Raw genomic sequence first — 17,842 nt, forward strand, 5'->3', positions numbered from 1 at the left:
CGGTTCCTTTCCATGTTTAGTGCTTCCTTCAGGAGCTCTTTTAGGGCAGGCCTGGTGGTGACAGAATCTCTCAGCATTTGCTTGTCTGTAAAGTATTTTATTTCTCCTTCACTTATGAAGCTTAGTTTGGCTGGATATGAAATTCTGGGTTGAAAATTCTTTTCTTTAAGAATGTTGAATATTGGCCCCCACTGTTTTCTGGCTTGTAGAGTTTCTGCCGAGAGATCAGCTGTTAGTCTGATGGGCTTCCCTTTGTGGGTAACCCGACCTTTCTCTCTGGCTGCCCTTAACATTTTTTCCTTCATTTCAACTTTGGTGAATCTGACAATTATGTGTCTTGGAGTTGCTCTTCTCGAGGAGTAGTTTTGTGGCATTCTCTGTATTTCCTGAATCTGAATGTTGGCCTGCCCTGCTAGATTGGGGAAGTTCTCCTGGATAATATCCTGCAGAGTGTTTTCCAACTTGGTTCCACTCTCCCCATCACTTTCAGGTACACCAATCAGACATAGATTTGGTCTTTTCACATAGTCCCATATTTCTTGGAGGCTTTGTCCATTTCTTTTTATTCTTTTTTCTCTAAACTTCTCTTCTCGCTTCATTTCATTCATTTGATCTTCCATCACTGATACCCTTTCTTCCAGTTGATCGAATCAGCTACTGAGGCTTGTGCATTTGTCACGTAGTTCTCATGCCATGTTTTTCAGCTCCATCAGGTCCTTTAAGGACTTCTCTGCATTGGTAATTCTAGTTAGCCATTCGTCTAATCTTTCTTCAAGGTTTTTAACTTCTTTGCCATGGGTTCGAACTTCCTCCTTTAGCTCGGAGTAGTTTGATCGTCTGAAGCCTTCTTCTCTCAGCTCGTCAAAGTCATTCTCCATCCAGCTTTGTTCCATTGCTGGTGAGGCACTGCGTTCCTTTGGAGGAGGAGAGGCACTCTGATTTTTAGAATTTTCAGTTTTTCTGCTCTGTTTTTTCCCCATCTTTGTTGTTTTATCTACTTTTGGTCTTTGATGATGGTGACATACAGATGGGGTTTTGGTGTGGATGTCCTTTCTGTTTGTTAGTTTTCCTTCTAACAGTCAGGACCCTTAGCTGCAGGTCTGTTGGAGTTTGCTGAAGGTCCACTCCAGACCCTGTTTGCCTGGGTATCAGCAGCGGAGGCTGCAGAACAGCAGATATTGGTGAACAGCAAGTGTTGCTGCCTGATTGTTCCTCTGGAAGTTTTGTCTCAGAGGAGTACCTGGCCGTGTGAGGTGTCAGTCTGCCCCTACTTGGGGGTGCCTCCCAGTTAGGCTACTTGGGGGCCAGGGACCCACTTGAGGAGGCAGTCTGTCTGTTCTCAGATCTCAAACTCTGTGCTGGGAGAACCACTACTCTCTTCAAAGCTGTCAGACAGGGACATTTAAGTCTGCCGAGGTTTCTGCTGCCTTTTATTCAGCTATGCCCTGCCCCCGGAGGTGGAGTCTACAGAGGCAGGCAGGCCTCCTTGAGCTGCGGTGGGCTCCACCCAGTTTGAGCTTCCCGCCACTTTGTTTACCTACTCAAGCCTCAGCAATGGCGGACGCCCCTCCCCCAGCCTCGCTGCTGCCTTGCAGTTTGATCTCAGACTGCTGTGCTAGCAACGAGCGAGGCTCTGTGGGCATAGGACCCTCTGAGCCAGGCGTGGGATACAGTCTCCTGGTGTGCCGTTTGCTAAGATCGTCGGAAAAGCGCAGTATTAGGGTGGGAGTGACCCGATTTTCCAGGTGCCATCTGTCACCCCTTTCTTTGGCTAGGAAAGGGAATTCCCTGACCCCTTGTACTTCTCGGGTGAGGCAATGCCTCACCCTGCTTCAGCTCACGCTTGGTGCGCTGCACCACTGTCCTGCACCCACTGTCTGACAATCCCCAGTGAGATGAACCTGGTACCTCAGTTGGAAATGCAGAAATCATTTGTCTTCTGCGTCGCTCACGCTGGGAGCTGTAGACTGGAGCTGTTCCTATTTGGCCATCTTGGCTCCACAAAATATTTAAACTTTCTTCAGTGCTGATTATTGACTTTAATATTTAAAGGCATACTCACCAATGAGGGTCTTGACAACTAATCCAAGAGTGTTCAATTTCCATCTTTAATTTGGTGCATTGCTTGCAGAAGACTTTAGATCCTGGAGATTTTAGAACCATCATGCTCTTAGGTGTAGAAGGAAAAGGCTGGTTCCTGTTTGGGGGACACTAGAAACAGAAAGAAATAATGGAACACTGCCTGGCTTTGACTGTAAGCTGCCTTAAGTTGGAATCTAGTGTGCCTTTGGTTAAGTTATTTATACTCTTGGAATTTCAGTTTCTTTACCTGAGAGAGACAACGTCCTACTTCTCCTGGGGATGGTCTTGAAGACTGAATGGCTCTATAAAACTTGGCCCAGTGCCTGGAGCACAGATGCTCTCAGCAAACATACTCTTGTCCCCACCCCAGAAAGCTTCCAGGTCATTCTGATCTCTCTGGTGAAAGGGAAGGATCTCTTATTGTCTGAACCACACATATTTAAAGAAACTAAAACTGTGTGTCCAGGGAATTATGCTGATTATGTTAATTTCTACCTTGATTGGTATATAGCACATAGATTAACTAGAACTGCAGAGGGATGGGGAGATGCTAAAGTCACCTCCTAGCCTCCCCCAGCACTGGGCTCTGGGCTCCCTACCTCCTGCCTGACATGGGTGGCCCTAGTGCCCATTGGGTCTGCTTACCAGGTCCTGGCTGAAGGTATGAGGGAGGCCTAGGGGACTCTTGGGCTGGAACTGAGATGGTTTAAAGAAAAAACATGTGAGAACCTGTGTAATATTGGGATGTGGGAGAGGTGATAGGGCTGAGAGGCACCGAAGGCAGTGACTCATGGTAGTTCTGCAGCTTGAGGTTATTAGGTGGCATCAATCTGAAAAGAAACTGGGGCTCACCACCCTTTCCCAGCCACTCCCTACGTCAATTTCTCAGCAGGTTGTTGTCCATTTCCATGGGGAGACATTTCTGTTGTTTCCTCTGGTGAATTCCAGCATGAGCTAGTCTCTCCTTGGGTTGTTATTTGGGGCTTGGTGAAGGGGGGGATTCTGAGCACCCCTGGGTGGGAGTCACCATGTTGTCTGAAGACACCATGTGACTAAGTGTTAGACTCAGTGAACTCATGTCCAAGAAGGTTGGGGTGTGGTGTGGAAATTACTAATTTTAGAGTCAGATTCCCCTGGGTTCCAGCCTTAGCTCAGTCACGTGGAAGCTGTGCCTCACTGGGCAGTTACTTCACCTCTGTGATGTTTTTTGGAACACCAGCTTTGTATTGGGGTTTTCACAGGAGTTATGTCTTCTAATTCTCACAACCAGCCCGATGTAAGGGATGTTATTCCTATCTCACAGATGATGAAAAACTGAGCCTTCAAGAAGTGAAGTAACTTCCTTCCTTCCTTCCCTCCCTCCTTCCTGACTTCCTCCCTTCCTGCCTTTCTTCCTCCCTCCTTCTCTCCCTCCCTCCCTTCCTGCCTGCCTGCCTTCCCACCTTTCTGCCATCTTCCGTCCCTCTCCTCTCATTCTTGATCATTCCCACTCTTTCTTTCAAACATGTTTTAAGTGCCTGCTAGTTTCACCTACATGATCATCTTTTAATATATTTTTGAGTTCAAAGACACCTACTTGAAGTGCTTTCCTGCCTCCATCTGGGACATGCTCCTTGGGTCCAGACCAACTCTGTTCTCCCAAGGGGAGAGAAGCAGCTCTCACAGAGGAGCTCCCTTCTTCCACAGAATCAGATGCTGCCCTTGTGGCCAGTTGGGTTCCCACCCACCTGATTCTGGAGCCCTGGACCAGAGCCCTACGTTCACCATGGAAAGAGACCTTGTGATAAGCCACTCCTGAAGGCATGGCCTAACTCTGGACACAGGTGGACAGTGGGTCACCACCAGGCTTGGCCACCACCCAGATCCCCTTGGACCAGGAGATCAAGGCTTCGTGCTCCATCAAAGACATGAAACAAAACAATGGGGAGGAATAAAACAGGAGACCTAAAAAGCAAGTATTCTTGTCCCTTGTCCAGACTTTGGAAACATTTTGTCTTGAGAAAAATCTGATTCACAGAGGGGGCTTGGGGAAGGGGGCTGCAAAGGCAGGTTGAGGAGCTCAGTAAATACCAGAGAGTGAGCCTGGTAGGAGACTCTGTTCCTCCAGCTCTGAAATGACTGTGGGAACATGAAAACAAGTTTGTTTTTAACCATCTACCAGCACACGGGAGGAGAGAAAGTTCTGGGATTTCCCTCTCTCTCCTCTCTTCCTGAATTGAAGAAAACTTGGCCATTTGTCCTGCTCTGGTTTCCAATACTGTCTCCTGGGTCCTTAGGAGGTGCTAAGCCGAGTGGCCAGCACACACAGAGGGTGTTATTCCAGCTTCAGGTCATGCTGATGGAAACTAGAAACCAAGTCCTACCCAAAGCAGAATGAAATACACACCCCACATCATCATCATATGGTTTGTTTCCAAAGAAAAACCTGCTTGCTTGTCTGTCTTTCTTTCTTTCTTTCTCTTTCTTTCTTTCTTTCTTTCTTTCTTTCTTTCTTTCTTTCTTTCTTTCTTTCCTTCCTTCCTTCCTTTCTTTTCTTTCTCCTTCCTTCCTTCCTTCCTTCCATCCTTCCTTCCTTCCTCTCTCTCCCTCCATCCCTCCTTTCCTTCCTCTCTCTCCCTCCATCCCTCCCTTCCTTCTTCCTTTCTTCTTTCTTTTTTTGATAGAGACTGGCTCTCACTATGTTGCCCAGACTGGTCTCAAACTCCTGACTTCAAGCAATCCTCCTGCCTTGACCTCCTACAGTGCCGAGATTACAGGAGCGAGTCACCATTCCTGGCCTAAAATTTTCTTTTATCAGCACCCCATTTTCCAACAACCTCCAGTTACGTTGGCCAAAGGCCAGAATCTACTTCTGAAAGCTCCTGCTTCATCTAAGGCCTCAACTCTTGCCCCTCTCCCTTGACCTCTATGTTGTTAATGTAATAATTTCTTATTCTTAGAGTTATGGGCTCTGGCCCAGTGTGGAGGGGCCAGAGGCTGACTGAAAAGCAGGCCCAGAGAGAGGAAGAAATTCATTCACCCAAGGTCACAGAGCTTTCAGCAGAGCTGGGACAGACCTCCTCTGACTCCCAGGCTGGGGCAGTTTCCTCCAGGGCTCCTCACCCAACCACGAGTTGTTCTTCGGTGACCCCAGGCACCTTCACAGCTCCAAACATCACCACCAAGAGCTGCCTTGACTTTTCAGACGTCATCGAGAACAATAACAACAAAAAAGCATGAAAGAAAAAAGAAAGCAACAAAAACAAAAAGTAATAAAACCCTCCACCGTTCCCCAGCCCTGACCCAAGATGCCTTCATTGCACAAATCAGTGGTGAGGTTTCCCCACAGCCTGCTCTGACCAGGGTCATTTTGCAAGGGAAAGTGGCATGTTTTGGGATTGTACCCCACCCTGTATGTTTGTAGGTGCTGTATGTCTGAACATTTAAACTAGAATGTCTTCAAGAGCACCAACTGTGCTATTTGTTTTTCTCAGGCCGTTTTCATTAAGGCTGTGGCCTCCCAGGCAGAGCCCAGGGACTTAATTACGGCACCCAAAGGTTATCTCCCCAAACTAAATTTCATCTCATGTCGGGCAGCTGGAGCCAACTCCGCCAGCTGTCTTAATAATAGTTCAGACTTTGCCTCCCGTCCCTCTGCTTGGAAATTAGGCTGGCTGGGTCAGCTCTATACCCACACTTACTGCCTGCAATGCTTTGTGAGAGGAGTTGCCTGCCCTTTGGCTCTTGCACACCTCCTGGAATGACAATAAAGCCTTCAGTGATTGAGGGCAGAGATTTCCTTATTCACCTTCATATCCCCAGCACCTAGCCCAGGTCCAGCACAGAGCGCAGGAAAGGTCTGTCAAATTACCATGTATTTCCATATATTTCTATTTTACTCAGGTTGGTCAACTCCTCAGCTCTTGAGCCTACATTTTGCCTCCGCACTTTAGCTCGGGTTGTTCCCTCTACCTAAAACGCCTTTCCACCTCCTTTCTACTGCTCAGAATCTTGTCACTTTTCAAGGACCAATTCCACCCCCTCCTAGAGGGTGCACTTCTTAAGAAAAAGGGTTGGGCTCATTTATGCATGTATCCCTATGTAGAAGTGTTCAGCACATGTCTGTACCAAGAATAAATAAATGAATGAATGAAACTCTGATTTCTCCCCCCAACCCCTCCAGGTTTTTGGACCCTTCTCAGAAACCCCCCAGCCCATGGCGCTCTCTTCTGCTCATTGGGCTGACCTGCTTATTGGGTGCCTCTTGACTCTTTGGTCATCATCTGGCCCAGCATCCCAGGCTATGATTGGCTATCTTGAGGAAATCTTTCTCTCTGTCTTCTAACACTATTTGCCTTATTTTCTCCCATCCAAACTATGTCCAAGGGAAGTCCTACATGAGGGGATATATGGCACGCTGGCCCAGGTCATGTCCAGGGGGGCCACCTGGGGTGGAGACAAGTAAAATCATGGGTCCAGGGAGGAAAGAAGTCAGGTCCTGGAGATCTGCTTGGATAGGGGGCAGGGAACGTGCTCTCAGGCACATACCACAGGCTTTAGAGCTCAAGTCAGAGACATTTTCCACCCAGAAGGTGCAGTGTTCCCTAAGGGCTAGCATTGGCAGAAAAGGACTGCTGAGCCAATGACCATGGCTGTCAGGAACTCAGATCCTAAGGCAAAGATGGCGGCTCACAGCAAGAATTGGTTGCTCCATGCTGGGCCTGTGGGCTCTTGACCAATAGGAATGGGCAGTGGCCAGAGGCCTGCAGGTGAATCCTGTTACTAAAGCAGCCAGCGGCATTTCAGGCTCTTCAAAGGCTGGGTGCATGTCACCACCTCATCCCAGTGTTTGTCCAAGTCCCATTGCCTCAGAATCTATGGCATGGGACCAGGAACCTTCACCTTTAACAAGCTTCCAAGGTCCTGCTTAGATGCACTAAAATTTCACGACCACTGCCTCCTGTTTCTCTGAGTTTTCACATACCACAGCTCATGGTTGGACAACATAAATATTTCAGCTTATAAGTCACAGGGGGTCTTCCCTGTTCCTTGAGATCCAGGTAAGATTGGCTCAGATCCCCAAATTCCTCCTCCATGGAGATCCAAGGACCCTAAGATTTCTGAGCCTCTCCAGAAGCTACACATTCAATTGGCTCTGGCTGCCTCAGAGTCTTGCTTTCACACTTACTATCTTCATCCCACACCTCACGGACCCAGATGGGAAGCTCAGCCGCTTCTCATTTTCCACATAACAATCTGCTGGCGCAAAGCATTCGTGGGTGAGGCAGATTTATTTGAAGATACGGGGTGGGGCGGGGGTGGGGATGAAGGAAGGATTTACATCACTGCAATGCAAACAACTTCAAGTTGAACATGAGATGTTCCCATTCTTAAAATGCCCTTCTGGCCACTCCACTGCTGGGTGCTTCTCTCTGACCTTTTGCTCCAGGCAGCTACAGCTTTGCACCATCTTGCTGCTCCCCAGTCCCTGCCTTCTCTGATTCTCTCTCCCGTTTCTTTCCTTGTTCCCTACAGAGGAGGCTGGCCTTTGCCCCACGGCCTTGGCTGCAGCACCATCACATGCCTCCACGCCTCTCCATCTCCTCATGAAGATCTCTCTCCAGATAGAGACCATTTCCTCCCTAGAGGAATCCTTGTACTATCCGTAGGTGAGAACACTTCACCTCATTACCTGGATGTGGAGTGTTGAAGCTGGAAGGGATCCCAGAGATCGTAAGTCAAACTCCAGTGAAACAGTCACAGGCCCAGTCTCTGGCAGGTGCGAGGCAGAGTGGAAGCTAGAACATAGGTCTCTGGCTCTCATGCTAGGGCTCCTCTTGATTAATTGATTCCAGGAGTAACTGAGGCTACCAAAGCCCCTTACAAATGTAGCAAGGCTTTGGGGCAAGACCATATTGTCCACTCGGGCTATCCAATGACACCTGTTGGCATTTCTTCATCACTTCACCCTGACTCAGAAGTTAATTCTCATAAGCATAGTCCTTCTGCCTCTGCACAGGTCTTGGGGTGACAGGCAGCCAGGATTCCAGCTCTACTTTTACCATCAACATGCAGCTTGATCTTGGCCATGAATTGTCTTCTCTTTGGGGCTCAGTTTACCCACTGTTAAAAAGAGGCCTGTTTTTGACATTGTCCTAGCAATTTGCAGAACTGTTTCAGGAGCCTTCAAGGGGTGGTGCACATGATCTAAGCCTGTATGTGGGGCTGGGGGAGTAGGGATTCAGTCCCTACTACAATCAGAGACAGCTCTCCTTACATCTATTCTAATGACGGGTTCATAAGGACTTCTAATCAAATTAAGATTTCTATTGCTTACAAAGTACTTAAAAACCTCTGGTCTAGCTGACATTTGGGGTCCACAGCTCTAGTGACCTAGGAGCCTCATGGCTGAGGCAAAGCGGACTGTCTCTGCAAGGCTCCACACGGCTGCGCCTTCCACGTGGCGCCACTTATGAGCAAGTGGGAACATCCATCACGAGGCACTGGGGACAGCTGGGCGGGCAGGCGGGCGGGCGGGTCCCCATTGTGGAGGCTGTTTTGGGGACTTTCTGAGTATTGGTAAGTGTGAATCAGGCCCCAGATTTTCCATTTCCTCTGCCCATTGCTCTTTCAGAAGAGCTTGTAAGTGTGTGCTTCAGCAAAATGCAGGTGCTGAAAGTTCCACGCGTCCAAAGAGGGTGTGGGAGAGAGTAGAGGGCTGGGCCCAGGTGGGCACCGGGCATTTCCACCGTGGGTGGTACCCTGAGGGTGAACAGCCTGTCCCACCTGCAGCCCTTCTGAGGGTCCACTCCCTCATCAGCTTAGGTGCTCTGGGGCTCTTAAGTGTCTCTTTGTCCTGAGCGTCTGAGATTTGAAGCAGCCAAGTCTTGTGTGGTGGCCCCAGTGTTAAGAGAGGGCTGCTCTGCCGGCCAAGATGGCCCTGGTCCCTACACATGTGCAGATGCAAGCCTGGCCTGCTATTGACTTCCTTTGACCTCGTTCAAAGATTAAATACAATGTGTATGTGCAGCACTTCAGAGTACGCCCAGCGCTTCCTAACCACGATCTCATTTGGCCTCACACAAATCTGAGAGGGAGGCACAGCAGGGGACACTGTGATGCCATGTGAGATTCACATGTGGGGTGGAAACAGGTCTTTGGGCTCTAAGGCCAGCGCTCTTTGCTCTCCACTACGGCACCTCCCAACTCAGCCTCCGTCCTTGGCTTCATTTTTTACTTCTCCATCATTAAGAAGGGAAGCATTACTAAAGACATTTCCTTGGCATTTCTTACCCAGCTTCAGTTATTAAAATGACAGTTTAAGGATTTGTTCCTGCGGTCATTCATTTATTCACTCACTCTCTGAATCACTTGTTTATACACTCACCTCATTTGTTTAGTTGCTCACCCCACACATGTAGCCATTTGTTCACTCATTTATTCATTCATTCAAGTCCTTTTTGAATGCCTACTATGTGCTCAGCTGATGGTGGGCATCAGGGAACACAAAGAATGCTGAGTCAAGATTCCTGACTTTGAGAAGCTTGTCACACTCTCATTGAGGAACAATGGAAAGGGGTGTCCTGCGTGGTTTCTCAGTCACAGAGGATCCAGTTTTATTTGTTCTTACCATTGAATGCTAATAGATGTTGCTTATTATATGGCTTTCCAAAGTCCCAGATATGTTCTGGTTGGGAAAATGCTGGGCTAGGTGAGTTTTAGGTGCCTGCAGTGCTGGAATCCCATGGCTCTTTAGGAGCTTAGAGAAAGGAGGGTACTGATAGTTGAGGTGGCCAGGGAAGGGTTCATGGAAGAGGTGGGAGTTGAACTCGGCTTGGGAGGTCGTGGGGGATTTGTGAACAGAAACAGGAGAGGAGCAGAGGCCCAGGATGGCAGGAGGGGCAGAAGTGAAGTCCCATGCATGTTCAGCAGCTCTGGATAGGCAGCCAGGCCAGGTCTGTGTGTGCATGTGTGTGCATGCATGTGTGTGTGCACGAGTGCATGTGTGCGTGCATGTGTATGCATGCGTATGCATGCATGTACATGTATGTGTGTGCATGTGTGCATGCATGTGTGTGCATGCATGTGTGTGTGTACTCGTGCATGTGTGTGTGTGGTGGGGGGAGGCGAGCATGGGAGCAGAGCAAAGAGGAGGGTTGTTTTCTGGGGAGGGTGAGGTTTATGTGCAGGAGGCTGTGGAAGCACCTGCCTCTGGCCCTTTTGCCTATGACTATTTGGCTTTGTGTCAGTTGCATCTGATGTGTGAGGGGGCAGCCGCTCTCAGCAAATTTCCCTCTAGCTTTAACAAGAAATATGGGCTTTGCTCGTTGTGTGAGTGATAACACACCCTTTGCCTCTTTCAGCTTTTGGCCATACAAGCATAAGCAAATAATGTTTTTCTCTCCCTCCTTTTTAATTGATTTTTCTTACAGGGAAGTGAGAGGGAGAAAACAATGAACTTTGAGTGCAAAAAGAGAAGGAAGGAAAAGGTAGAAGAGAAAGAGAGAGAGGAGACAAAGGAGGAAAAAGGTGGTAGAGAATGGTAAGGAATGGTGAAGAAAGATAAAAGTTAAAAAAAGAAGAAAGAAAAGGAAATGGTTAGAGAAGAGATGGAGTTAAAGGGAGTCTGGAGGGGAGAGAAGAGGGGAAGAAAAAGAGAGAGGAAAGAGCAAAAGGAAGAGAGGGAAGAGAAAAAAGGGGACTAGAAGAAGAGAAAACAGAGGAATATAAAGAATAAGAAAGGCCAATGGCAGTGTCTCAATTCTCTCTAGAGCTTTGGCTAATTTTTTTTTTTTTTTTGCCAAAAATACTTGGGATAAATACCTGGATTCCTCAGAACCCGAATGCCCCAGAGGACCAACTTTACAGGGTTAATTACACAATAAACTGCCTTTCCAGATGGCTGTTTCCGCATCTGCAGAGAGGAAAAGGAGTGGCTGCCTGGGGTCCCCTCTCTCCTCAGCCTCCTGTGGCTGTGCGTTGCCATGTGCACCATCTCCATGTGGATAAGAACCTCTCACAGACTCTCTCCCTAACAAGCAGTGTCATAGGTGGTGATGGCAGCAGTTGTCATAGAAATGCCTCTCTCTGTCTTCCCACTGACATGACCATTCTTAAGAAAACAACGTCACACACACACACCTCTCTCAAAAAACTTGAGATAGAAGGTATTTGTCTAACCTGATAAAGAAAAACCTATTTTAAAATAGGAATAAGACAAAGATATCTTCTACCAACAATCTCTTTTTAAACATTTTCCTGAAAATTCTAGCCAATGCAAAATTTCATGAAGTCAGGGGAAAAAAGGACCTTAACTACTGAAAATAAGACAAAACTATTATTGGTTTTAGGTTATATAATCACATATGCAGAAAACAAGATGAATCACTAGAAAAACCCTTAGAATGTATAATAGAGCTTGGTATCGTGACCGAATAAATGGTAACCCTAAAAATCTCAGGGTCCCATATGGTTTAGTCTCAGCACAGAGTTATACTAAAAGGAAACCTAAGTTGGACTCCAGAAACCTGGAATGGTCACGTGGACTTTTAGGGCAGGCTTTCTTAAAAAGGCTTGTCATGCCCAGAGGTTTTACATATCCCACGACATAGAAAATTTTCCAGAAATTCTCTCTAGATGTTCGTTTCTCTCTCCAAAACTACACACTCAGGGCAGAGGCTAGTATGCAGTCACTTCTCTGTTCAGGTAGTTCTTCCATTGCCGGCATCTCCCCTCCCACCTACATTTTCTCCTTCGCTGGTGGACCCCACTGCCCTGAATCCGATCAGACATCCTTGTGACCTTCTGATTGTCTCCCCACCCACACTGAGGAAAGGACTGAACCCTTGGGGACCATAGCTTTTCTTTCTCTTTCTGTCTCTCTTTGACCAATTTTTTGTTTTTTGTTTTGTTTTGTTTTGAAGACAGACTTTCACTCTTGTTGCCCAGGCTGGAGTGCAATGAAACGATTTTGGCTCACTGCAACCTCCACCCCCTGGGTTCAAGCGATTCTCCTGCCTTAGCCTCCCAAGTAGCTGGGATTAGAGGTGCCCTCCACCATGCCTGGCTAATTTTTGTTTTTTTGTAGATATGGGGTTTCAACATGTTGGCCAGGCTGGTCTCGAACTCCTGACCTCAGGTGATCCACCAGCCTCAGCTTCCCAAAGTGCTGGAATTACAGGTATGAGCCACTGCGCCCAGACTCTCTTTGACCAATTTTCTTGTGAATTATCACTGGGAACATTGCTAGTGAATATATTCTCCTCTCTGATACACAAGATAAATACACAAAAATCAATAACTTTCTTATGGACCCACAATAACTAGTGTGAAAAGAAAAGCAAACAAAAACATAATCTACCTCTGAACAATTCTCAGTGAGAAATGTGTAAAGCTTTCATAAAGAAAGTGACAAAATTTTATGAGTTTTGTGTAAGAGAAGACCTGAATAAGTGGAGAAATATGACGGGTTCTTGGTTGGGGAAAAGGAACAACGAAAGATGTTAGTTTTTCCTGAATTAATACGTAAGTCTAGCAAAACCTCAATGGAAACTTTTCATAATTCATCAGAACAACTTTACAATGAATCTGGAAGAATGACAAGTTAAAAACAGCTAAGACATTTTTGAAAGAACACGAAGACAGGATTTCCTTTAACATAGATTAGAATATATTTTAAAGCTACAGCAATTGTCCAGCAAGGTACTGGCTCAAGAACAAGTCAGCATCAGTGGCACATAACTGATCTCTGAAACCAAACTTACTATGGATACAAAAGCAAAATGAAATAAAAAGAAGCATTGCAAATCCATGAGAAAGGGTTGGATTAACAAATGCTGTTGAGAAAATTGACTACTTGGAAGCCAATCTTTTTAGATCTTAATCTTTTTCTCAGGCAAATTCCAAGCAAATTATAGCATTAAGTATTTAAAAACCTCATAGCAAAATATGAAAGTTTAAGTGAATATTTAAATGATCTTAAAGTGGGTAATACGTATTTAACTTAAGAACAATTGGAGAAATCACGAAGGAAATTGTCAGTAGAATTGCCTACACAAAGCTCTAAATGTATATTTTTAAAAAAGAAACTACAAAAATAAAAAGGTAAATGACAAATTGGGAAAAATGCTTGCAACAGGTATGGCGAAAGGCTAATAGCCTTAAGAATACAAAGAGTTCTAACAAAGTCTAAAGAAAAAAAAGACTAACATCCCAGCAAAAAAAACTGGCAGAGAACATTCACAAAATAAGACATACAGATGGCTAACATATGAGAAAATGTTTAATTTTACCATTAGCCAAAGAAATGAGAAATAGAACAATAATAAAATCCCATTTTCACTTGTCCAGTTGTTAAGATTGGAGATGATGATGATGATGATATGTGTTAGCAACTAGGTGATGATATTGGAACATAAATTGGCACAACCTGTCTGGAAAAATTTAAACAGTTTTCATATTTTTGGACTCCATGGTCCTACTTCTAGGAACCCATACTAAGAAAACACTGGCAACGAGATCAGGATGTTCATGAGAGCATTATTTATCAGACTTAAATATTGGAAATAATTGTTATATATGTAACAAATGAGGATTGATAAAATAGAGTATATTTATATTGTAGAAAACATTTTTAAGGCATATATTCAAAAAATACATAATAACATGGGAATGTGCTTGCAATGGATTGTTAAACTTTAAAAAAAAATAATCAAAGCTCTGTGTGTGCGTGTGTGTGTGTTTGTGTGTTCATATGTATGTGTGCTGAATCTGAATTTTCTACTCTTCTGTAGGTAGTCAGGAGAGCCAGAGTTAATATGATCTGTTATTTACCTTCATGCCCTCAGTCTCCTCACCTGTGAAATGGGATCATAATGCTCGACTCTCAGGGCTGTGTGAGAATGAAATGAGACCGCTTATATGAACAGGATGTAGGTCTAATCTTTCATGCATCTGTGTCTTCCCTATTCAAGGAAGTTGGCTTTTCCTAAGGGCAGGAACTGTGTGACTCCTTGACCTGTAAGAGAAAGTGTTGTACGGGGTGTTCATTAGGATCTAAAGTTAAGCTTTAAAGTTCTGGGACCATGTTAAGTTCCAGCCTTGACACTATGTCATGCTTCTTGCATGACTTTAGGCAACTCACCATCTGCCCATGGGCTCCAGCTCCTTGGGATCAGATGAGAAAATGGCTACGCTCCCTTCAAGAGCTAACAGGATGTGATTCTCTTTTAACCTCACAATTAAAAGTCACAGCCATCTCATAGTTTGTCTGGGTCAGGGATGGCCTCGCAGGGCTCTCAGGCTGGGCTACTGCCCATGGACAGATGGATTGACCAGTGGAAGGATGGAGTAATTATGCTCACACATGGCAGCAGGGGTCTTCTTCTGTTTTGACCACTTATGTGTCGCCAGTACCCAGAGCCGGGTCTGGCTTTTGGTGAATGCTCAGCACTCATTGACTGAATGAAGAATGAATGGAAAGATGGACTGATGGATAGATTGCCTGCAAGACAGGCTGTGTGGCTGACTTGAGATAGTGTCCTCAGGACCTCCTTGACTGGCCTTGGACCCATTAAGGAGGGAAGGAGAGAGGTGAAGGTAAAGGTGATGCAGGAGGAGAGAGACCTCCTGCATCATCTTTGTCTTCCTTGGACAGCCTGGTGGAGGCTGGGGTTTGCATCTCTCACTGTGTGCATGCTGAACAAATCAAAAGTCATGGTCCTGGGAGCCTGAGCCTCATCCTGTGCTACATGTTTTACATGCATTATATTATTTGGAGCTCACTTAATCCAAGGAGGGTAGTATCATTATCCTCATTTGCATATAAAACAATGGCCTCAGGAAGGGAGGAAAATTTACGCCAAGGTCACACAGCTTTTTAGTAGAGGAGTTGGGATTTGATCCTAGGTCTTTCTGATTTCCAAGCCATTGACCTTGAAGTTATACTCTACAAGTGTTGCTCTCCTTAAACTTTTCCCTTTTGTAGAAAGGAAAGACTCCACTTTTGCTGTGTGTGGAGTCTTGGGAGCATCTTGGGAGGAGTATGGGCTCTGCCCCTAAATCATAGCCTCAATATGAGTGCTGTGCTGGGAATGGGCCATCAGCGTGGTGACGGATCCCCACCGTCCATCACGCCCCCGCAGCATTGTGACATGCAGCGCTGGAATGTAATCAGAGTGATGGTGTCCTGATCTATGGGGATGTTCATCATCTCAGGGCTGGTACCTTGACATATTACTGTAGCTTGCTGTCAGTGGGACAGCCCCTTAATGTATTTCCGTAATACATCACCCACTGATGGGGATCAAGGAGGCCTGCTGATGCTAGTCGGCTGGAGCCCTTTCTGTGAGTCTCCCTGAGTTCTTGTTCTCTTAAAGATTCATGTGAGTTTGTGTGTGCCTCAGGAGACAGCATAAGAGAAGGAGGCAGGAACAGAGACTGAAAGATGAAGAAAAGATGAGAATAGAGAGACAGAAAGGAAAGCAGGAAAAGAGAAAAGGAAGAGATGGGAAAAGAAAGGGAAGAGAGCAAGAAAGATTGGAGAGGAGACGAATGGGAAGAGAAAAATAAGAGAAAAGAGGTTGGGGGGGAGATAAAGATGGCAGAGAAGAAAGAGTGAAAAACAGGAGGAAGAGAAGATTCAAGGGAGAAGGAGGAAAGGAACCAGAAGAATCAAGGCTAAGGTGCGGTGTAAACAGAGAGCAGCAGGAGAGAGTAGGGAAGCACTCAGCACTGGAGTGAAGCGCAGGTGTTGTTGGAGATTCAGATCCTTTTATTTAGCCTTGGTGGAGGCCTGGCTTTCCTGGGGGCTAGAAAGGCTGTGGGAGTAGGTGGGGTTGCCTGAAGGGAATGGGATATGAAAATTCTTTCTCCCTCCACAGACAGCAAAGAAGTTTTTGTGGTCAGCCACAACCTTTCTCATTCTGCCTCCATTGTTGCAGAGGTCACCTGGGTGGGAAGAGTCTCAAAACTGCCTCTTCACCCCCTCACCCGCCAAGTCCACCTGAGATCTGAACATCTTTGCTCAGACTGCCCAACAGCACCACAAGCTCAGAGACCCCTAACTGTGGTCATTCATTCTACCCCTGGTCTCCCTTCTGGCTTCCCCATTGCAATGAAAGGTGTTGCCAGTCTCTAGGGCCCTGGTTCGCAGGGGCATCTTGTCTTGTTATTCTCTCCACATTTAGATCTATCAGATTCGTAGAGCAACTTAGCCTGTTTGGGCTTCTTACCAACTTCTGTTTGCCTCACCTGTTATCTAGACCCTGTGAAAGCAGAGTCTGGAAGCTGACTCAGCAAGCAAGAACCATTTCCTCTTAGAAGCTGAGGATGGATTATACACTAGTGATTTTATTTCCTATTACATGTGAATCACTTTCGCCCCTGGCCCATGAGTACTACAACTGGGAATCAAGGTGAAGATCTGACAAGAAAATAGGTAGCAAACCGAGTAGTCGAGAAGGTTCAAAAAAGACAGTTTCAGAAGAAAAGTGGGAACTGGGCAATTGGCTCAAGAATGAGACTGTGAATGGAGGTGTGAACCAGGGCAGATTGCCTTCTTTCACTCAGCATAATTCTCTGGGGATTCATTCAGGTTTTTGCATGCATCAATAGTTCATTCCTTTTTATTGCTACGTAGTATTTCATGGTATGGATGTATGATTGTTTGTTTAACCATTCACCACTGATAGACCTCTGGGCTGTTTCTAGTTTTGGTGAATACAAATAGAGCTGCTGTAAACATTTGTGCACAAGCTTTTGTGTGAACATGTCTTCATTTCTTTGGGACAAATACCCAGGAGTGCAATTGCTGGAGCATGTGGTAGATGCATATTTTGTTTTTAAAGAAACAGCCAAATTGTTTTCCATGGTGGCTCTACCATTTTACACTCCCACCAGCAATGTATGAGTTATCCAGTTCCTCTGCATCCTCACCAGCATTTGTCGTTGTCACTACTCCTTATTTTAGCCATTCTGATAGGTGTGTAGTGACATTTATTATGATTTTAATTTTCATTTCCCTGATGGCTAATGGTGTTGAACATCTTTTCATGTGCTTATTTGTGATCTATATATGCTCTTTGGCGAAGTGCTTCTTCATTCAGTTTGTTCATTTTTAAATTGCATTATTTGTCTTTTATTGCTGACTTGTGAGAGTTCTTTATATGTTTTAGATACTAATCCTTTGTTGAATATGTGGTTAGCAAATATTTTCTCCCATTCTGTAACTTGTCTTTTCATTCTTCTAACAGGGAAGATTTTTAATTTGTTTTGATTAAGTTTAATTTATCAATTTTCTTCTTATGGATTATACTTTGGGTGTTGAGTCTAAGAACTGTTTGCCTAGTCTTAGATCCCAAACATTTTCTTTTATTTTTTTCTAAAAGCTTTAGAGTTTTGCATTTTCCGTTTTGAATTAATTTTTATGTAATTATCAAGCATGAGACTTAGGTCAATGTTTTTTTTTTTTGGCTCTGAATGCTGTGCAACTTTTCTGGCACCATTTGTTGAAAAAGCTATCTATACTCCATTGAATTGTGTTTGTACAAAAATTGATCGGGCTAATTTGTGTGGGTCTATTCCTGGTTTCTCTCTTCTGTTCTATTGATTTATGTGTCGATTACTCTGCCATTACTACACAGTCTTTACTAGAGTGGCTATATGAGTCTTGAAATCTGGTAGACTGATTTCTCCCACTTTATACTTCCTTTTTGAAATTGTTTTTAGCTATTTTAGTTCTTTGCCTTTCCATATAAATTTTAGGATACTCTTGTTCATATAT

General features: G+C 45.2%; 1 long non-coding RNA gene across 1 annotated transcript in view; it reads left to right on the forward strand.

Annotated features, from left to right (window-relative positions):
• LOC130540858 (uncharacterized) overlaps positions 1-17,842 on the forward strand; it is a 294,582-nt gene that overhangs the window by 162,794 nt on the left and 113,946 nt on the right. The window contains exons 9-10 of the long non-coding RNA XR_010110066.1: positions 7,597-7,730; positions 10,494-10,603. This is a non-coding gene — a long non-coding RNA (uncharacterized LOC130540858). The remainder of the gene's footprint in view (positions 1-7,596; positions 7,731-10,493; positions 10,604-17,842) is intronic.

Source organism: Pan paniscus, chromosome 16 (genome assembly GCF_029289425.2).
Source record: "Pan paniscus chromosome 16, NHGRI_mPanPan1-v2.0_pri, whole genome shotgun sequence".
Lineage (NCBI taxonomy): Eukaryota > Metazoa > Chordata > Mammalia > Primates > Hominidae > Pan > Pan paniscus.